Raw genomic sequence first — 16906 nt, forward strand, 5'->3', positions numbered from 1 at the left:
CGGTTTTATATAAACAGATAAATATGGTAAGAAAAGGAATACCGGCATGATTGATTTCAGCAATTAATGTCACTGGAAAAGAAGAGTTACGGCATTTTACGGCGGTTCGAAATTTTCCAACCCGAAAAATTAATAGACCGGACGGGAATCGAACCCAACTGCCTCCAGCATGAATTTGCTGGACTACCGACTGAGGTAAGAGCCCAAGTAACAATTTAACAGGCATTTGGCCTTCACTCTGATTTATTGTGGTTTTATAACGGCAATAAACAATCTTTTGCGATTACATACAGCATTTAAAAGTGTAAAACATTCTTGATAAGTAGTTCAGCTTTATGCTGTTTTAAAAACCTTTTAAAGCCTGACGAGAAAATCAGAGTGTGTGGTTTTAAAAATGAATTTAATGCACCACTCTATCCCTCTATAAAACTGTTCAGTAAATCATTCGGTATTTGTCTTATTGATGTCACGACAAAATACTCCATAAAGGTGTTTTATCATTATAAAAGCAATTATAAAATCGTTCGGTTTCAAACGGGACCAAAAAGCATATTGATGCGTTTTGGTGTCAATGAAGTGTATCACAAAACCTCGCACAATCCACTAAAAATATGGATCCGCCTAGAGGCAGAGAAAAACTGCTTTCAAGCACAGAATCGCAAGGAAATGCCAAAAGATAATCGAGTAATAATTCTAGCAAAATCGGTCAACAACAACAGAGCTTCCGAAGCACATTTCACGTTAGATTTAATCTGTCACCTAAAAATAGACCACAATGAGTTTCGATAATTTTAGTAATTTTTTTCACTTTAATGATGAGGAAATTAACGAGGATTTTTGGCAGATTCATTTTTGAACAATGAATTGCAAGATCGGACGATATTTATGTATCCCTTTTTATCTTGATTGATGCTTTACTTTTAGTGCGCTTAGCAAAAGCAAAAGCAAAAGCAAATGACACAAGTATTGATGCCAAATGGCTATTTTTGTACTTTTAATAAGGATTTAAAATGGTTCTCAATGCATTCGTCATATAACCTTTTTACAGCAAGTCATTCTTGAAATGTCTCGATAACACACTCATTAGAATCTTCTTCAGGGTGGGCCAACTAGACAGATTCTAGTCTTAATGACGTTTTGGTGGATGTAATAAAGGCAAAGCTATCTTGACCAGGGTTTTATGAATGTTGTTTTATAGAAGCCTTGTAGTACTTCATAAAACGTAATTATATTGTGAATTCTTAAGGGGTGAAGGGGATGCTAAAAGGAGGATTACAGTTAAATCTGAGAATAGCTCCAGAGGATCTTCAAAAAAAAAATTCTAAAATAATTCCAGGAGAGATTGGCAAACAAATTAAGGGGAGAAATCTGAGGAATTTGTGAGGAGAAATGAAAATGAATTCTTAGGAAACCTGAAATGAATTCAATGAAAATTAGAATCTTTCCATAGGATTTCTTACTGAAGAGAGTTTAAAGGCAATCCCTAGGAAAATTAAACGAAAATAGAATTCAGAGGATAGTTGCGAGAAGTATTCTAACTATATTCTTGTGACATTTTTTAGAGAATTCAGAGAAGCGTTCCAAGTGAATTTCTGAAATTATTCCATGAGAGTTTAGGTAGAATACGAGCGAATGGTGAGGAGAATTTCTTACTGAAGAGAAGCGAATTTACATGAGAAAACTCCGTTGAACATGTAACGGACTACTCCGAGGTCTTTAGAACTACTTGAAAGTTCCCAAAATATTCCTGAAGTTAATGAAACTGCCTTGAAGTTCTTTTGTAGTTTGAGAAACTACACACTTAGAAAAACCTTATTTTACACGTGACGGAATCCATTTTTGACACAAAGGATGAGACGTAAACAAACATGTCATGTGTCATAAGTGCTCCGAGACCGAAAAGTTTGTTACTCGACGAAAAGTACGTTTGATTGAACTGAATTTCACGTCTATTATGACTCAATTCTATGTAAAAATTGACGCTCGTATATGTCAGTCTCAGAGCACCTAAATTTACATGATTTTTTCTAAGTCTCGCAATACTTCCCATCATTGTTTTTAAGTTCTCTTAACTCTTTCGGACTTCCTAAAGTTTACAAAATGTTCTTAACGATCATGAATCTTCTCTAAAGCTTTAACAATTCACTGAATTTCTCGAAACTTTTTTTTTAAATTTATGTAATGTCGCTGCTTTGGAATATTTCTGCTCTGAGGATATCTGTTCTTTCTTAAGTTTTTTTGTTGAGATTTTTAGCGAGATCAATATCTTTCTTGGAATTCTCGAAACTTCTCTAAAGTGTTTGCAGTTCTCAGGAAGCTTATTGTACTACCCTGAATTTAATTGAACTTTTATAAAAAAAATTTAAGCTTCCCTGAACTTCTGGATTTATGTGAACACCTAAATAATTTTCTTAACATCATTCTCTGAAAATCTGTTAACTTCTCGAAATTTGGAACTAATGGAACTGACCTTCTCTTAAATTTCCCTTGTTTTTTAGCTTTACTAAACTTATTTGAAATGCTCCCATAAGGTCTATATAAGTCCTGAAGTTTTCAGATCTTCCCTTAAGTTCCATAGACTTTTATTAAGTTCTCGAAATGTTCCTGAAGATCTCTGTACTTCTGTGAAATTTTCGAAGTTGTTCTGAAATTTCAGGAACTTCTTTAAGCGCCCGCAACGAAATAATTAATATAGTTCTACGATTTTCACTGGAGTTCTCAAGATATGTCGATTTTCAAAACTAATTTATAGCTTCTTCAATAGACTAGAGTTTTCTGATGATTTTAAAAATGCTCAAAATATTTCTCAATTTCCATAAAATTATCTAGACTGCCCTCAATATCTTAGTATTTTTTTAAAAGAACCCACAATTTAACTGGAATTGATTGAAGCCTTTAAGTTATACAATTTGCCTTAAGTTTTATAAAGTTTATAAACGCTCACGGAACTTTGCCTTAAATCACTAATTTTCCCTGGAAAGTCCAGCCCTGAAGTTTTTTATGCCTACCATAATTTCTCGTATTTGATCAAATGTTCCGGTAAATTTTCTAATATACATATATTTATAATTCCCTGAATCTTCTAAAGTTTTCAGATCAACCATAGAATTCTCGGAATATCCCATAATTTCAATGAACTCCTTGTAAGTCACTGCAAATTTCCTTAAATTAATGAAATTTTTGTATAACAATACCTACAAAACCTACAATATATACATCATTTTGCGGAATTCTGTTGAGAAAAAAAGTTAGAGGCAAATGAATGTAAATGAATGTATAAAATGAATGCAAATGATTTTCCATGCCTGCTTTTAACAATACTGGTTCTGAGGATAATTTGAAAAGGAATGAGGAGAGTTTTGAATAAATTTTGAGGAAAATTTCAATGGAATTGAATTCTCAGCATAATATTAAAGGAATTTCAAAGAGAATTGCAGGGTACGAGAAAGGATCCAAGGATATTTTTTTGTGAGGTTAAGGAGGATTCCATGATAATTCTTAGCAGAATTCCAAGGTAATTTTGAAGAACATATTTGATTTTTAATAGATTATACATAAGTTGATAAAGTTGAAATCGCCATGGCTCAGAGATCATGGTGATTTCAGAACTTTATTTTTTACAAATTTGATTAGCTAGGGGAATTTACGTATTCTCGGCAACCTAAGCAGCGACCTTCTTTCTATAGCCTTTTTCTCTATGGAACGCACACATATGCAGTATTGATTTGTTTACAATCTTTTGCTGCCAGCTGCTCTAACAATTTCAGTCGAAAGAATTGTCAAAAACTGTTTTCAAACGCTTTTACAAAGCTCCAATCTTCTCTAGTGAGAGCGAGTATTGTCGGCAACCAGTTTTTCTTCGGCAACCGTTCCATTTGAACTGCATGTAAATCTGCTGTTCTATTATCGGCAACTCGAAATCAGCTACAATTTGTAGTGCGTGTGTTTCATTTCAAGAAAACCCTGCTAGATTGCTTTTTCTCAGTGGTAAAAATATAGCCAAATTGAAGCTGAAAGCATAAAGAATAGTTTGCATGCATTCAGCGAAGTGTTTTCGTAAGAAAATCCAGTGAAAATAGTGTTTCAATTTGGGTTGCCGAAACTAGTATGAAGCCGTCATTTCCCCTATGTAAACTTGTAGATTCAGGGTGTCCATTCAAATCCAATTTTCCAATTCCCGGTTTTTCCCGGTTATTTAAAAAAAAAACAACCAAAAAATCACCGCTGCCTTAAACTAAAAAGGCTTTCAAAAATAACTGTTTATAGATAATCATATTTTTTTCAGCAGAATTGCTCTACAAAACGTCAATTTTGCAGAAAAATATGAGATAAGATTTGCATTAATGTTGTTGATGTAGATCTCCAAAATCTCATGGAAGCATGAATTCGTATAAAATCAAAGGGTCTCCTGCAAAAATTCAGCCTAAATGTTGTTTTGGTATGTTGAAAAAAGCATAAATCAATACGCAGTATTAAAAATTCTTAAAACCTTCCAGGAGTTCAGATCTTGAAGTTCTATATGCCTAAAAACATTTTGTGGGATACAAAGATGTGTTACCAACATATTTAAATTGTATTGGAGATATTTTACAAGTTAATAAATATCTTGTTCGATTTCTACTTTTGAGCATTTTGAGTCTCCGTTCGAAATATAATTTAGGATTATCAATACGATGATTCGACTTAATGATAGAATGGGTAAACCTTCGGGAAACCCTTAATATAATTACCCAAGTAACAATTTTGGTTTTATCATGGTTTTGAAGAGGCCTTATAAGATTAAAATCGGAAATGTTGCTTGTGTGGTTTGGAATATTAGGTTTTCCAAAATTCCTGGAGTTCAGATCTTTATTCTTTTTTAATAATTTACATATTATATTATTATATATTATATTTTTATATACTATATTATTATATATTATACTATATATAATAGCAACTTAAACACTCATGGATCATTCGTGGCTTATACCGGTTAGATTTGAGTTCATGATAATGATGATTACCCCTAGGTTTGAACTGGATGATTTATCTCTAAGATAATCAAGTACATTGACTTCAGCGTGAGAGGTATGGATTCAGATCTTAATATTTTACAGGCTAGCCAAGGTATTTTACGATTTCCTGACTAATCTTGTGTACCTGATTAGCACAAAGAACAGAAATGATTTTCAATTCATCTCATAATTTTTTTAAGTTCGTTGATTGTGTACGGTGTCGAACATTTGTAGGCCAAGCATGATCGAGTATGCAAGGGAGTTTGAGATTGGACAGTTTTTTTAATTGGCATGAATTTGCTTCTCTATCTTCACGTAGCTTCGTGACAAGATATGTTTCGGTTAGCCTTTATAATAACACTACTTTACTCGGAAAACTGTAGCAAAATAATTTAAAAAATGTTCATCCAATGCAAACCAAAAGAAAATCAAAAAAAAATACTCTGTAAGCTATCTTGGTATGAGCAACGAGTGAAAGAAAAGAATAAATTTGTTTTGCAATTTCGAGGAATTTGATGCTTTACCACAGTGAAAGCATAATTTGTAAACAGAACTGTAAACAAATGAATATGTATATCATGAAAATTGATTGATTCCATGTAAAATTGAAAATTTTATAAGGGTTTAAATGATTCTTGAAGAATAAATAATGGCCTACAAGCAGTGTTGTGAAAATATCAAAAGATCTTATCTCACCAATGTGCATAATCTCATTTGAGTATCGTAAACCAAAAACTCAACACGCAAACAACAGCCGATGATATTACAAGCTGTGATACGGTTGCTATGATATCATGCTAACAAAACTCCCCGGCTACAATTCTCACCAAACTGTGTTGAGTTTGAGCTTCAAGATTTTTTGCTGTACATCCGAACACGAAACGAAATTTCCATCACTGCTGGCAGCAGTAACTTCGTGTCTGCCATCTGTGAAGCGTAAAGAAAGATAGCAAACTATGCTTTCTCTTTCTAAGAAAACGATGTGCAAAGGAATCATTTTTGTGGTAAGTCAACTCGTGGCTGCAATTTTACATGTTCTGAATAGTCTCGCAATATCAAAGGAGCTTGTAAAAACTATATCATGCTTGATATTTTATTCCAATATCATGCGTGATATTGGGAGCCCTTGAGAGCGAAACAAAATCATTTGAGTGAGGATTATGCCATCACTGCCTACAAGACTATGATAAAACCAAAATTGTTACTTAGGATGAGTATACATTATCTTTCCAGGTGCGATTTGGGTTTTCCCGTATTTTCCCGGAAAATCCGAATTCCCGGTTTTTCCCGGATTTCCCGGTTGGATGAACACCATGTAGATTCATTAAAAAAAATACAACTTATAATTTAACTGACCATATGTTAACATTTATTGATTTTCCCCGGTTATTTTTCGAATTCCTAGTTATTTCCCGGTTTGCTGGCCACCCTGCTATCAGGGTTTGATCCAATATTGGTGCTCATGACGGAGGAGCGTCCCAGCAGGTCAAAGGGAAAGTAGAGCAAATCTTACAATTCACCATTCTGGGTGCCAAGAATACGAAATTTTGCAGATTCGCATGAAGTGTTCCCAAAATTGAAAGTAAAGTTCCGGAAAGATGATGCGTCAGCAGTGAATGCAAACCATCAGGCACTAAGTCGACAACCTATATAACCACGTACAAAGTAATTTGCTTCATGAGAAATTCATCGCACAAACAATTTTTCGATCCAAACCACTCCACCCGCATGGTAAAATTTTCTCCAAATACCGAGTAGAGGCAACGTAATGCAAAATAGCGCAAGCCATGGAGGAGAGACCTCGATCCAAAGACAAGAGGCCTGCCACAAGTAGTAGGTACCTACTCCTACTAGAAAATGATGTTGGTCGCCGATTTTGTGGAAAATGACGACGTCGACGACGATTGCTACTCCAGTCCGCCGGGACTGCTCTTAGTGGCTTCGAGGGGTTATACCCGTGCAACGTATGTGTGTATATTAAGGACAGGTGTGAGTGCACCCATAACAGGGCTGTCGAGGGCACGGTATGATTGGGGGGGGGGGGGATCAGCAAACTTGCTGCTGCCAAGCGCAAGGGAAAAATTGGAAAACGAGAATAATGAAGAAAAATAAAATAAAATAACGCCAAGCGCGAGTTTTTAGTGTGCTGCTGCTGCGACGACGAATCGAACCGGAGAACGCGCAGCACAGACTGTAATTGGGCTGGGGTTGAGTATGGGTTCGCTTCAGATGATGGGATGGGTTGAGGTGAGCAGGTGGGCTGAATCAGAAGGGCGAGGGGAGCGAGGTTAGTCCGGTGAATGTTTTATTGTGGTGATTGGGTGTGTTGTAGATTGAGAGAAGCGAATGCGAAGTAAACGACGGCGATGCGATGGGGCGAGATATAGAGAGAGGGCCATATAGGTATCTGCGGCATCGAGACGACCGACCGACAACACAGCAGCAGCAGGCAATAAGAGAGATTGAATGTGGCCGCGCACTATAGGAAGAGCCGCTACGTACCGCCGAGGAGGACGCCGCTACGACGGTGTAAAAGGTAGAAAGAGGTGAAGCGCGCGGGGAGTAACTTTGGCCAAGAAGGGTGTTTTCGCTGGCACGGTATAGCTTGACGAGGGGTGCCCGGATGGATTATCGATTTTGATTTGCAATTGTCAGGAAAAAATGGCACAAGTTATGATCAATGAACTAATTTATTATACACACCGTTTGAATTGGTAACGGCAACAAATTACCATGTTTGAAGAATTTTACTTGTACATGTATTAGATCCATTTTTGGTGACGATATTAAAACACCCTCATGGAACAGTTAAGTGGTCCACAGGGCAATCGGTAAAGATGTCAATCCGTGGATACGATTTTCGCCTTGACTTTGAACTAGGCCTAATTTCTGTCGACTTCAATCAGTTCTTTGTTGAGACCGTTGATGCTCCGCTGCCAAGAGCCCCAGGGTCTGCCTCTGCTAAGAAGTTCTGCCAGATTCCAATTTAGCACTAGTGCTCTGTTGATACAGGCTTCTGATGACATCGATGATGGAGCTCATCATTCGAGATCCAGTTGTGAGGCCACTAATAACAAATTATATATAGCAGCCATCGGTTAAGCTAGCATGGTATTCTTTTTTAATCTTCCTTGACCTCTCTACACACTTAATTTTTTTTTACCGGTGTTCCAACAGCCGAGTATTTCTGCAAATACCGAGGTAATCCTGTTGGAGATTTTACCGAGCTAGAGGAACTCATACAAAAAACTCTTGGCATTTGCTGTACAATTCTCTTCTAGTCCTTAATAATCCTAAAAAAATAAATCTGCTTGGAACATGCCTCAAACATTCCATGACATACTCTTCATAATTTGCCTAGTATTCTCCTCAAAATTCTTTTCAGCAATCTCCTTTTTGTTCCTGACTGTGGCCCGCATATGTCACTCTTGGTCACTGTTGATGCTATTTGGGTGACAAGATCATTGTTTACTCCAATTTTATTGAGAAAATCCGCCCCTATCAGGCGAAAATACACACTTAGAAATACCTAATCTTACACGTGACGGAATCCATCTTTGACATAAAGGATGAGACGTAAACAAACATGTCATGTAAAATTAAGTGCTCCGAGACTGAAAAGTTCGCAAGTATGTTTGATTGAGCTGAATTTCACGTCTAATATGACTCAATTTTATGTCAAAAATGACGCTCGTATATGTCAGTCTCAGAGACCTAATTTTACATTAATTTTTCTCGTTTTCGCGAAATAGAGTAAGTGTACCAGTTTTCCACTAGTGCTCCAGTTTTTTGTCATAGGGCCGCAATATTTTTCACGATTATATTAGTGCGGATATATGGAAAAATTCTTTACGACATTTAATTGCTTAAGATAGGGCCAATTATAGAATCACTGCCATCACTAGTCCAAAAATTTAATACAGTACGGGTCCGTTTTTGGCAATACGTTTACAATGCCCTTATTTTGTTTGCGCTCTGCAGTTTAATCCCTCAAACACTATTCAATCAGAATAATCATAAAACTTTGGTTGTGGTCAGATGATCAGGGGCCTCATTGGGGAAGTCGAAAAGAAGCGTTTTTCGTATCAACGTTTGTATGAAAAAGTCGTTTCGTTACATAATGTAGCCCCAGGTTAGCAATTATTGAAAATAATGGGTGACAACAATGAAGTAATGCAATTGGGTTGTTAGCGGAATGCTTAAATAAAACACCAAAAACGGTTATCTTCCATTACTTAAGTGGAATTACTTAATTAATTTTGTTATCTATGACAGATACGTATTTCGACTACGCTGTGAAGTCTTCATTAGTGTCATTCCCACTAATGAACTTATCAAAATCTGACCTCCTTAAGTACTCATCCCCTTGGTAAAAATGTCAAGATCACATGAATAAAAATGAAAACAATGTGTTGACTCGGAACCTACCTAACTAAAAAAAAACCAAAGATACATATACCATCAAATTCCCAGTTATTTCCCGGTTTGATTTATCTGTCATTTATCGTGGGACGCAGGATATGTGAAAATGAAAACGAATTGAATAGTGTGGCACTCTTGTAATTATCCCGAACAGTCAAGACTTTTAAGTTCGGGTTATAGCTTCTATAACCAATGTTGATCGATTCCAATATGCCAAATCTAGAGAAAATGTGCTATCCAATAAATTAAACTTTGCTATAGTATAGTCAGCTAAGAAAAATAGTCACAATATCCCTCCAATGAGCAGCTCCACGCCACATGAAGAATCGGATAAAATCAACCTTCTCCGAATTGAATGAAAGTATGCATAATTGTTTGTTAGGGACAATAATTCACATTTTTGCTAAAATTAGAATTGAAAAATTTCAAAATGGCGTCATGGAAACTATATAAAAAATTGTAGCACGGGAACGGCACTTTTGATTAAAATGGCGTCTGAGTCAAAGTTGTAGAGAAAACTACGGGAACTGGGAAAAATTTAGAAAAAATGATCCTTTATTTATTTTTATTTCAAGTAAAAATTAAAACCAAAATGTTGCAACCCAAACATCTCAAAATGTCCTTGCCCGATTTTTTTAAATTTTATTTAAAAAAAAACTTATAAAAAATGCATACTGGAGTTTACCTCAGCATTTATTTAATATTATAATGGAATTATCATAGGAATATTTTTTTAGTTCTGCTAGGAAATCCCAAAAAAAATCGAAATGCTACTGAGATTCTCCTTTGAATTATCTGAAAAAATAACACCGGAATATCCTTAGAATACTCCTCGAAATCCACTTGAAATTTAGCTCAGAATTTTCTAAGGATATTCCTAATAAATCCGTTGGAAGTATTCTTAAAATTGTAATTGAATATATGTTGGAATTACCGTTGAATTTTGCTCCTTTCCTTGGTATTCAACTCACAACTATGAAATTCTCACCTGAAAAATTACTTGCAGTTTTGCTTTGATTTGATGTGATGTGATGTGAATGGAACCCACCATCAGTGTAAGGATTACCAATGTCTGCAGATACTTTACTTTAGTTTTGCTTAGATTTCTCCACAAAATTTGTCAGTACCCTCTTGAAATTTTTGATCGAATTATACTCATATTCAATTGTAATCTTATGATTCCGAAAACTCACATGGAAATATGCTTCGGATTCTTTTTGTCCCAGAATCTTCTTTAAATTATCCTCAGAATGTCCTCTTTTGTATTATCTTGAAGTTCTCCTCAGAATGATCATTGTGTAATCCTCCTTCTCGTTCAGATTTTCACATAATTCCTTAATAATTAGAATCAAAAGCTGTTATGAATTTTCATTAAAATTTTGATTGAATCCTATGCAAGGTTGCCTTGGAATTCTACTCAGAATTACCTACAGCTCTAGGGCTCTAGGACATTGAAAATGATCCAAGGTTTTTTTTTAATTCTTTATTAAAGAGATTTTTAGCCTTAGGCTCGTTCATCTCTAAAATGATCAAAGGGTTAAATTTTATGAACATTGACAAGAACAAAAATTTAAACTCATCAGGTACATGAACTTGGTGAAAGGTGAAATTTTAGAGTTGTGGATTCAAATTTAACTTAAACCAATCAGTAGATTAATTATATATAAAACCAAAAGCTACTTATTGATGACGTGTTTGATTTTAGTTACTATAAGGTTCTTCTGTATTGTAATGAAATAATAATTTAACATGGGTATTTGAGACTGTTCAGTTATGAAATTTATTTTTCTTTAAAGTAATTGATAGATTAGGCTCATAGTTTACTATAGATATGCGAAGATTAGGTAAAGCTTAACATTTGAATCAACACTAATCAATTTAGCACTTAAATTCCGAGATGAATAGTGAGCATTTCTCACCTCATTTTTACAACGCAAAAACAAACACAGTTTACTACTAGCATTAAAATCTACTTTTTTTAACATATCTATAACAAGCTTACACTCTATTATATCTACTGCTTCAAAAAGAACTATGTTCCGTCAACTGTGTGCAAAGTTATTAGCAAATGAGCAGTTCGTGACCAAAACTGTGTATGCCAAGCATGGTCGACACCCTGTTTTAGCAGAGTTTCAAGAGAATTCTAAGGTAAGCAATTAAGCATGATAATTCTGAGCAGACATCCAAGTTATGTTCTTGAATCAATAATATCAGGGCTGGTAGTGCTGATGCGATATAATAGTAGTGACTTTAGTGACTAAAATTACGGAAGTAGTGACCAAATAGTGACTTGTAAATACTAAATAAGTAACCATTTATATGGTAAATTAGAAATTCAAATACGGTTTGATATTGAAATAAACTTTTTATGTCATGGAACTTAAAGTCAAATTTCATAAATTCCTCTAATTTAATCGAATCTCACAACGGAATCTCCTGTGAAGAGCATTTGAAGTGATTTGTATAATTTACTTTTGCTTACGTTATACATGATGACTAGCAAATAGTAATTCCCATTTTTTACTGATCTTGAATTTGATTCTGCGTTCGAAATCTTTAAAATTTTGATATATCTAGGTAGAAAACTTTGATAATTCGCTGAGAACTTTTCACAGAATTTCTTCAGAATGATCTCAAGAACTTTTTTAGAATAATTCCCCTTCTCTTAAACTTTGAGGTATATAAGCTTTTACAAAAATAATATTGCATTCTTTAAATTCTCTGCAGAACAATCAACAACATTCTTGGAAAGAGATTATTTTCATAGTTGAAAATGCTTAACACCAAATATCAGAATTAAAGTGGACATTTTGTACGTTAGATGAGGAGATGAAAATAAGAGTTGATAGTTCCGTTATAGTGTAGCAGTGTGAAATTTGTATGTAGAAAGTAGAAAGCGAACAAAGGACTATTTTGAGGAAGGTACGAATCGAGTAGAGCATCTCCTTTACCAAGCTCATCCGTTAATGAGGGATGGTGAGGGGTGTTTCTCCCTGCCACCGGTAAAAGGAATGATCGCCGATTTGCTCACGTACCTCCGATGTGCGGAAACATTTTTATCGATTGTTTCACACTCAAGTCGCCATCTGACGTAAACAACTACCCGATTCGTACCTTCCTCAAAATTGTCCTTTGCTCGCTTTCTACTCTACTTGGAACTATCAACTCTATAATTTAATCTCCTCATCGATCGTATAAAATTTCCACTTTAAGTCCGATATTTGACGTTAATCATCTCCGACTATGTAAATCGTTAAAGAGACACATGATTAGTTAAAGTAGATTATTTTCGATTTTTTATTGATTCTTCTAGGAACTTCCTGAAGGCTTCTTCCATAAATCCATTTTAAATTTATTTGAATTCTCCTTAGAATTTTCATGCAATTAACCTCAGAAATTTCATAAATTTCTGCTTCGAATAATCTTGAACTTCTCCCCTGCATTCCATTGGAAATTCAATTCGTATTCTCCTTGGAATTCCCATAGTATTTCCTCAGAATTCTCAAAAAAAAAATCCATCACAGAATAACTTCGAAACTCTTCTCAGAATGCTTTGAGATTGAACCCTCAAAATTAGATTCTATTGGAATTCTTCTCGGAATTTATTTTGAACTATTAGAATTCTCTTGGCAGTATCTTCAGAAATCACCCCAGAATTTTTCTAGAACTATCCGCAATTATCATGGAATTTACATCAGAGCTCCCTTAAGCAAAATTTCAGAACTAATTTTGAATTGTTATTAGAATTGGACCTAGAATCCTCATCTAATCATCATCGAATTCTTCTCAGAACTCTCGTTAAAATGCACTCTCAATTACATTGGAATTATTTCCAAAATAGTTTCGGAGCTGAATTTCGCGACGCTCGTATTTGTTAAGCCAAGTTTATCTTTATAAGTAAACCTGGCTTTAGATTTAAGCGGAGATGAAGAAATCGGTCCTCACAGCACTTAAATTTACATGAGACTTTCGTGGTCTGTACTTTGTACTTCTTCTCTGATATATCTTGGTGTAATCCCTAGAATCTTTTAAATTTATCTTCAAATTTACTTTGGATTTTTCAAAGTTCTTAACCATCCTTGAAAGACTTTTGAAAATCTATCACAGACAAATACCATTGAAAAGTCTACAATTTATTTTCTGTGAAAAGAAGGTTTATATCCCCCGATTTTTAATCAAAATTGAAGGCATTTCCCAATAGTTTTCTTGGTCTTCTAAAGTTTTGCGGTTTACTGGTCACCCTGGTTAAAATTTTCAATTTTTTAACAGATATATATGTTTTGTTAAAACTACTGTTGACTTTCTTAGTGCCAAGTACTAAATTTAAGCATTTGGTTGATATTTTAAAATTTCACTCTATTTTAGTAGTGAAAAAGTGACTTTAGTGACGGTTTGATGTAAAAAGTAACTTTTTAGTGACTGGCTTCAAAATAGTGACCAAGTCACTAAAAAGTGACCTGCTACCAGCCCTGTAATATGGGAAAACTGAATGGAATTCCATCGTAATTTTGATTTCGGAATTATTTCCTTTTTTATTAACTAACTAACAATATTTTTAAAGTAACATTCAAAAATTGCTAAGTGATAGCCTCGTTTAACTCTGCACAAAAAGTTTTATCTTTTAAATGTATTAATTTTTTTAAATACTTCAATGTTTTTGTTGATATTTTTAATTATACGATGATATTTCCAAATATATCTCAGTTGTCTCTCTCCCTTAAACTCGATATTCAAAGGATCATCGAGTTAAGGAGATGAATTTTGGAAATGTGTATTGAAAAAATGGTCTAAGGCAGCCTGGATCTCCATCAAGCAGAGTCAACTGCACATACATACTTCTTTCAGAAGATGCCGTCCACGTAATTTTACGCCACACTGTAGTTGCTTCAGCGTGGAATATACATTCATAAAAATTAAAATTACAATATTAAGCGGAACATTTGCTACAGGAATGTTTCGATAATTGTCACATTTATCTCCATCGGGTAGCAATTACCCCCACAACACATTTAAATCCGATTTACTCCCCATCTGTCTACACATTGCACTGGGAGTATTAAAATCATTAAAATGAATGATTTATTTATATTTCTCTTTCTCTCACGCTTGTACATTTTTATGCTCTTCGTTCTCTCACTCGATGATGCACAAGCAGCCACTGCCTCCCCCAACGTCATTCCTGTCATCTATTTTCCTATCCCGTGTATATCGACTTCAATTTAACGCGATCATTACGAATTACACGAATCTTGATTTTATTGATTTTCTCAGAAAACTGGAAACACCTCACCGTCGTAGCCCCTCAAGTCCCTTATATATCCATCCATCCCACGACTCACACCAACCAAACCACTTATAGCCAGTGAGGGAGAAAGAGCAAATTACGCGAACCCAATCAAGGAAGCCTATGCTGCTGCGTTGTCCAGCCAGCCAGCAGCGAGCGAGAGTATCCAACCGACCCCACGGAGACAAAGGCTCATTTTCCAACCAAAGAACCAAAATGTGAAACGATGACCATAAAAAAAAAGAATCGGTTTCTCAAGAAGCTCACCTTCAGCCTGAATGGTTCGGCCCTGGAATTTCGCGACACTGACTGACTATCGTCGGCGGCGTCTTTTGATGTTGACGTCTGGCAGGCACTCACAATCGCACTAAATCTTCAAAACACACCTCACCCGATCACTAATGCCTCGGCCCAAAAGCACTACACATTACCTTTAGTTTGTAATTTGTTGAATAACTATCACTTCACTTGAGAAGAAAAAAAATCCGCGTCAATAAAAGACACCACCGTAGTAAATCATTCAACTTGACAAAAGTCCACTTTCCACGGGTCAAAATGGCCAAATTCCACCACTCCGGTGTCCGCGGCACAAATGTCCACCTACGGCACCAAGTTTCGGGCTAGAATTTGCTCAAAAACACTGTCAAACTATTATTTTTCACCGATAGCGCTCAGATATCAAGATATTTACAGCCATTTTTATTTTTCACATCGCACGAAATGAATGTGAATTCAACACAGTCAGTGGCGACGGGTGACGGCAGCAAGCAACAGAGCTGAGCAACCAGCAGAGAGGCCACGGACGACGACGACGACGACGACGGTAAGGCTTCGTGCACAAATTACGTAACGCATGGAGGGGGAGGGCGGGTTTGAACTTGCATTACATATTGTACAAAATGGGGAAGGGTGGGAGGGGGGTGGTGTAATGGTAACAGATTAAACAGTGATAACACAAAAATCAAAAACGATTTTAGTTATTCAAACTAACGGGGTTCTACGGTATTATGCTTTTATGTTATATACCTACCCTAATAAAAATTGTATGGTTAATTTGCTTAACGACGTGTTCTGGGTATCATCCAAACCATTTGTGGAATAGTTCAATGATTTGGGTTATCGTTCGTTTATGGTTATGTTTTATTAGGGTAGCATTCATAATCATATGGCCTAATTGCGATGATCTCTTAATCGGTTTTCTCTTTTGTTGATAATTCGGTAGGTTTAACATTTTTCGGTGCGTTTTGTGTTGCTTTTGCTAGCCTTTTAGTAGACTGTACTGGAACAATTTTTGAGATTTTATTTCACTTAGCTATTCTGCCGTTATATGCATAACTGTCCAATGTTCTATGCAATCCTTATGCACCGTGGGACTTTTATGCGTAGAACGGCAGTATTGTAATGCCAAATTAAAATCTATGAAAAGAATTATTCATCGCAGTTAGGCCCTTATGATTCTAAATGGCGTTAGTTTGAATAGCTAAAATCTCAATTAACCGTAGCTCGTTTATAGTACGTTCAGACTACAGAGTTATAACATGTTATAGCGCTATCTTGATGGTGGTTTCTGTGTTGCAATTAGTTGACAACCGTTATAACATGTTATAACTCTCCAGTCTGGACAGCGTTTTAGAATAAATTTAACTACTAACCTTACAGAGGTGCCCAATTCGCGTCTACGAAACTTCTGTAATTATTTACTTCTATGGGGAAATCCCATAAGCAAACGTCAGTGGATGCGTGAAATTTGGCGGTTTTTTTCTTATTCGGCCACTCCACCGAAAATTCCCGTAATCAAGTGTCAATCTTTGCGTAAAAATGCCAATTTTCGTAGTCGCGAATGGCGTTACGCACCAGTGTATGGTAAAGCCCTCTAGTTAAAGTATGAGCTGAAAAAAGAAGTTCCAATCGAGCAAAGCGGTGCATTTAGAAGGTTCGATTGGAACAACTTTTGACAGACGTCCATACTTTTACCATAGAGGTAACTCTAAGACCAGAAGGTCCCGAAGAAATTTGCTCAACTTTTTGGCTCAGCTCTGGTACTATCTCAGGTCCCAAGCTAATCGATGCACCCCTCAAAACATAGGGAAATCCACTAACCCCTCATTTTATCTATCAAACTTTCATAGCGAATCAAAACAAACATAGTTTAGTGCTGGAATTTATACTATAATGGGGTAAGTTAGACGATTTGCTTGGGACC

General features: G+C 35.6%; 1 protein-coding gene across 10 annotated transcripts in view; it reads right to left on the minus strand.

The window, feature by feature from the left end:
- Positions 1-15449, minus strand: part of tou (toutatis) — a 208282-nt gene extending 192833 nt beyond the window's left edge. For 6 of the 10 annotated variants that reach the window (XM_065227444.1, XM_065227442.1, XM_065227439.1 and 3 more), the window contains exon 1: positions 15135-15444. The gene's annotated coding sequence lies outside the window, so the exon portion shown is untranslated. Of the gene's footprint in view, positions 1-15134 lie in introns of all 10 variants that reach the window. The other 4 variants (XM_065227447.1, XM_065227446.1, XM_065227445.1 and 1 more) reach the window with 2 other exon arrangements.
- Between the last annotated feature and the right edge of the window lie 1457 nt (positions 15450-16906).

This window comes from Ochlerotatus camptorhynchus, unplaced genomic scaffold (assembly GCF_037179485.1).
Source record: "Ochlerotatus camptorhynchus isolate MF236.1 unplaced genomic scaffold, CSIRO-AGI_Acam_v1.1 ptg000274l, whole genome shotgun sequence".
Classification (NCBI taxonomy): Eukaryota; Metazoa; Arthropoda; class Insecta; order Diptera; family Culicidae; genus Ochlerotatus; species Ochlerotatus camptorhynchus.